Below are 6,159 nucleotides of genomic sequence, written 5' to 3' on the forward strand. Positions count from 1 at the left end.
GTAAGTACAATCTTCACACTTTCAACATGTTACTTTTCTTTTTCTACGATTAGATTTATAGTTTTACATGACTTTTTAGTGATTGATTCTTTTCTTGAATTTATAACTTATCTTGATTATGAATACGTTATAGATGATGTTTGATTTACATAGTTTATTAGTATATGATTTATTCCTTTGATTTAATAATTTTTTTTTTTGAGTATGAATACATTTTAGATTTTGTCTATCTTGATTTTTTAGTATCTTGTCTTTGAATATATAAATATGTATTCTTTTAGATTATGTTTTATGAAATTATTATGATCTACCAATAATTAATCTCTCCCTTGAATTTATTAATCTTTTCTATAAACATGAATGTATCTTTAGATTTGTGTTTTATTGAGTTATTTATTATTGTATTATGCATCGATTTTATAATGGACTATATCCAAAATTCATCATTTTCATATGATCTTGCATTGTTTGCATATGATTCATCAAGACATGTCATGATCATATTAGCATTATGTGTGATGTTGAGTTAGTAGATGTTTTGGATGAGAATGTATGTTAAGGCTGTGTAACGAGTGCAGGCCATGTAACGGCATGGAACATACATTGATTCCAAAACATTTTGGTTAAGGTAGATGGATGTTGGGCTGTGTAACGCGCGCAGGCCATGTAAAGGCATGGGACATCCGATCGACCTTAGACCATGTATGCATGTGAGATGGTAGTTGTGTTTTTGGATGAGAATGTATGTTAAGGCTGTGTAACGCGCGCAGGCCATGTAACGGCAAGGAACATACATTGAGTTTGGAAACATTTGGGTTAGGGTAGATGGATGTTAGGGTGTGTAACGCGCGCAGGCCATGTAACGGCATGGGGTATCCTATCGACCCTTAGACCAGTGAGGGTATGGTTTATTTATATCTTCTTAGCATCATTGAGTCTCATTCATATCATTGAGCATGTCATGACTTTAGTTTCTCATTTATACATGTTAGTTAATTTTATTTGTATAAGATTCTATTTAATTAAATATCATATATAAAAAGAAAGGAAACTGTTGATATGTGTTAGGTTGTATTTGCTAAGTTTCTTCCCAAAACTTACTCCTTACTTCTACAGATGATGGACTTGATCAAAGGGATGATGGATATTCGGAGGATGAAGATCAAGATCATGTCTACTACATCTCTTAGGATAGATAAATATTGAAATTTCCTATTAATTGTAAATCTTGGATTCTAGATCTTTACTTGGATTTCATTAAAATTATGAGACAATTCATGGAAGCATTTTGATTTATATTTGAATATTTTCTGCTGCGATCATTTGTATTTTTTGTGGATTTTATTATTCACGTATGTGGATAACCCTCTTAGTGTATTTTGGTTCACTACCTAAGTAACGTCGATCCTTGATCAATGACGACTTTCTCCTTACATGGAGATTGGGGCGTTACAACATGTCTTGATTTCGCACATTGGAAGGGACAAACACCCGAGTCCAGATCCTCTCCACCCAGCCTACCCCTCCACCCAACCTTCCACACTGATATTAGATAGTGAGATCTACACTCACAGGTCTGCTTGTGTTAGGTATGGCAGTGTCGGTCATACACTAATGTGTGTGTGAGAGAATGAGTGAAGGACTAGGATCGATGGAGAGAATCTCCACTACAAATAACCCAATCACTAATTTCTCGAATCATCGCGGTTCGCTATCTAGTATCCTTGTTTATCTCTACACCATCCATTTGTAAATCCTTGGTCAGGAAGAACGTGATTGGAGTCTTCTCTTTTGGCTTCTGTGCTTCTGTGTTTCTAATGGTGATAGATGAGTCTATGAGTTTATGAGTTGGAAAAAAATTTGTTTGAGAAGATTTTTCTCACACAACATTCTTATATTGATTGATCTGTAACAGTTTTTTGTTTTTGATAAACACTGATCTGTAACAGTCAGATGTAGTAATGGTTACATGATCTGTCGGTGTCCTCACGTATCTGAAGGTAATTGTTTTGGGCCCCATGTTCCTTTTAACATTATTCTGAGATGATTTTGCATTTTTTATAATTTTGCTTCAATCAGGCAATTGTCGTTAGCAGCAGAGGGGCAGGGAGTAAGTTAAAAAATGATAGGCTCTAGATCTCTTCCACAGATTCAACTTGGTACGATTTTAATCTAATCGATATCAAGTGTATCATTATAAAATGAAAATAAAGTTTCTTTACATACCCAAGGGAACACGCAATCTAAAAATAGACCAAGTTGAGCATCACATTATGTGTAATATATGAAGACTAGTAGAGAGGGTTGACATAGAATAATTCTTTCATCCCTTTCATCTTCACAGCCTGAACTAGGAGGTCACCGATGGAGCTGCTTCTCCAGCTCCAAGCCATTGGTGTTCTACTAGGTCTGCCTCTCTTCTACTATCTATGGGCCAGAAAAGGTCGCTTTGCTAACAGAAGGAAGGCCATAGAAGCTCCAGAGCCATCTGGAGCATGGCCTATAATAGGCCATCTCCTTCAGCTAACAACTTCTCAGTCCCTTCATCGAACACTTGCAGCCATGGCCGACAAGCATGGACCAGCTTGGCAGCTTTCATCGTTCGATTTGGTGTTCATCGGACACTCATCATCAGCAGTTGGGAGTTGGCCAAAGAGTGCTTCACCATAAACGACGGGGCTCTTGCAGGCCGTCCAAGAAGTGCCTCAAGCAACCACTTGAGCTTTAACTATGCATTATTCGGTTTGGCACCTTATGGACCTTACTGGCGTGAAGTGCGCAAGTTGGTAGTTCACGAGCTACTCTCGAATCGTCGGCTTGGGTCACTCAAGCACGTCCGATATGCAGAGATTTGTTCCTGTATTAAAGACCTGTATGAGCTTTGCATGAGAAACAACGGGAACCAGATTAAGTTAGAAATGAATCAATTGTTTCAAGATCTAAATTTGAATATAATTCTCATGGTGGTCGTTGGTAAACGATATCTTGGTGATGTCCATTCCAAGGACAACGAAGAGGTCAAGAGGATTCAAAGCACCATAGATAATTTCTTTAAGCTTACAGGCGTCTCAGTTGCATCAGATGTGCTTCCAAGCTTCCTATCATGGTTGGATTGGGATGGACAACAAAGGGAGATGAAGAAGACTGCTAAGGACATGGATGTTCTCGCTGAGAGTTGGCTACAAGAGCATCTGCAAAAGAGACTGTCTGGGAAAGCCCATGGTGATGATCAACAAGATTTCATTGATGTCATGCTTTCAATTCTTGAAGAAGATGCTGAATTACACACCCATAGTCGTGATTCAGTAGTGAAGGCAACTGCCCTAGTACGTATTTAGCTTTCTTCTCTATTTTCTCTATTTTCTCATTCTTGTTAGGTAATTGGATAGAACTAATTCTTAAGAAAATAGCAAAATGCCCAAGTCCTTGTGACTCTCCACAATGGGTTATTCACACCAAAAGTGAGATTATTGTTCTTGTATGTAACCCCAACATCTCTCTTCTTCTCTCATGAAATTTATTCTATAGGAAATAATATCTCATACCCCAACATCAAAACGAGATTATTGTAACTTTGTAATGAAGGTCATTGTTTTTTCTTTGGGTACTTTTTCTACTCTTGCTTTTAGATTTATTTAGTTATTTATTTTGGGGTGCTCATCGATTGTATTTACCATTCAGGAAACAATTTATCAATTTTGCAGGGTTTGATCTTAGCAGGGACCGACACCACTGCAGCAGCCTTGTCATGGGTTCTTTCTTTGCTACTAAACAACCCAAGGGTGCTAAAAGTAGCTCAAGAGGAATTAGACAAGCAAGTAGGTAAGAAAAGGAATGTGGACGAGAAAGACATTGATAACCTTCCACATCTTCAAGCAATAGTCAAGGAAGCACTCCGGTTATACCCTGTGGCTCCATTATTGCTACCCCATGAAGTCATAGAAGATTGTAACGTAGGTGGTTTTAGGATCTCAAAAGGGACACGAGTCTTGGTGAACGCTTGGAAAATACATAGAGATCCCAACATATGGTCAAATCCTTTGGAGTTCCAGCCTGAGAGATTTCTAACAAAGCATGTAGATGTGGATGTGCGAGGTAATAATTTTGAGTTGATTCCTTTTGGGTCTGGTAGGAGATCATGTCCGGGAATCTCTTATGCCCTTCAGACTATTCATATGTTGCTTGCTCGTCTGCTTCATGGGTTTGAACTGCGAACACCCTTTGATGAACCAGTGGACATGACTGAAGGGAATGGCATAAGCACACCAAAGAAAATGCCATTGGAGATCCTCCTTAGTCCTCGACTCTCTTCCCACTGCTATGAGTAGAAAAGCTTTGCTGCAGGTTTGGATGACATGCTTTTCTAATAATAAATTTGAAAATTGATGTAAAAACTTATTCTATGTGTATGGATCACTTAAAATAAAGAATGAAATCCAAGGAGATGCCAATGATAGATTATAAAATACCTAGTCCATATCCAAAGTGGGTTTTAAATTTTAATAGTGCGTAGAGCACTTACTCCAAAGTGAGTTAGATAAGCCATTGGAGAGATAGCATTCCTACAAGGAGGCTACCACTCACTTTTATGGAAAGAAAGTTACTTGTTCCCACGTTCAAGCGAATTTTTATGTTACCAACTAGAAGATTTGAAATAATTTATTGTTTTTCTCTCACTTAACTTCAAGTAATCTTTTTGTGTTTCAACAAATATTTTAATAAATGATTTTATCAATGGAGGTCTTGTCTTTTCTTTTGACGAGAGCTTAAATAACCAACTGGTGTATTTATCAGAAAGATATGTTTGACTTATTAATAATACTGCTTGTAGAAAAAGAAAGCAATACTTGAAATTACATGGCAATTTATAAAAGATCACCTATAATTTGGATCAGCTACAACAACAAAATAGTCCCTACAGACAGGAGAATAGGCTCTCTGAAAAGTAGTTTGCCTTCATATGGTAGAGTCATGTATAATGTGATTATACTCGAATGTGGTCAGAAACTTTTATTCCATATATGGATTATGTATTGGATAAGCTGCCAACCTTTAATCCAATATTTACCACACTATAACTAGAGAGAAATTAAATCCATCCATCTTACTCATAAAGATGGGAAGTAAGGGCTAAGAAGAACTTCCAGTGGGAGTTTCTTGGACGAGGTTAAACCAATACCATATTAGAAGGTGTTTGCATACTGAACTCATAAAGCAAGTGAGCAGCCATCAATTTTATAGTCTGTAAGGCGAAAGTGATACCTAGACATGATCTTCTGCTTGACCCAAAAGGAATCAACTCAAAGTTTTTTCCATGCACATCTATATTAGCATGATTTGTAAGAAATCTCTCTGGTTGGAATCCTAAAGGGTTTGGCCACACTTCTTGTTAGGGATAACGGATGCACAACCACAAATAAAGAAGAACCACACGCAAAATACACAAGAGGGATTTAACGTGGTTCGGTAAAACCTTGCCTACGTCCACCAGAGAGAAGAAGTTTCACTATTTCATAAAACCTCACACCACTCTCACACCCACAAAGTGTTACCCTTTGCTTCTTTTCTTGCTTTTCTAGGTTATCCCAGAGAGACTATTTATAGGGAAACCTAAAACCTGAATCCCAATATAATTACAATTTTAACCCAATACTAGTAATTGACCCAAACCTTGTTTCAATTAAAAATACAACTAAAACTATAATTTCATGGACCCACAGGATACAAGACACCCAAACCCAACAATCTCCACCTTGGCTTGAATTCTGCAAACCACCTTGAAGAAAATAGTTGATGATGTCTCTCTGCAATCACCTGTCTCTATGTATCCACCATACCTTACCGCATGGCCCACATCCCCTCTAGGGATGCTTTTGTTACCGCCATCACTAAACCAGCATAACACACACACCCCACTTGGGGTGTCCCTTACAACTCATCGCTGCTATATAACATGGCATGGCTCCACCTCTCCTTCTATCACAGCTGGCTTCGATAGATCACTGCATCTCACCAAATCCAAAGCTAAAGTCATTCGCTTCTTTCTAGATTTGCCCTTGTATTGCGCCTAAACAACCTGCAAATTCTGTCTACCTGTATCCCTTGCCAAAGTGTCAACTGGAGCTCCACCTATTTCAACAATCTCTGCAAGCCTATACA

General features: G+C 37.8%; 1 pseudogene across 1 annotated transcript; it reads left to right on the plus strand.

Annotated features, from left to right (window-relative positions):
* Positions 1-2,289: 2,289 nt before the first annotated feature.
* On the plus strand, positions 2,290-5,035 carry LOC149006032 (strychnine-10-hydroxylase-like; annotated as a pseudogene). The gene is made up of 2 exons (XR_016175598.1): positions 2,290-3,326; positions 3,705-5,035. The product of XR_016175598.1 is annotated as a strychnine-10-hydroxylase-like (transcript).
* The last annotated feature ends 1,124 nt before the right edge of the window (positions 5,036-6,159 follow it).

The sequence above is a fragment of the Hakea prostrata genome, chromosome 9 (genome assembly GCF_041222555.1).
Source record: "Hakea prostrata isolate BN-2017 chromosome 9, UWA_Hpros_2, whole genome shotgun sequence".
In the NCBI taxonomy this organism is placed as follows: Eukaryota; Viridiplantae; Streptophyta; class Magnoliopsida; order Proteales; family Proteaceae; genus Hakea; species Hakea prostrata.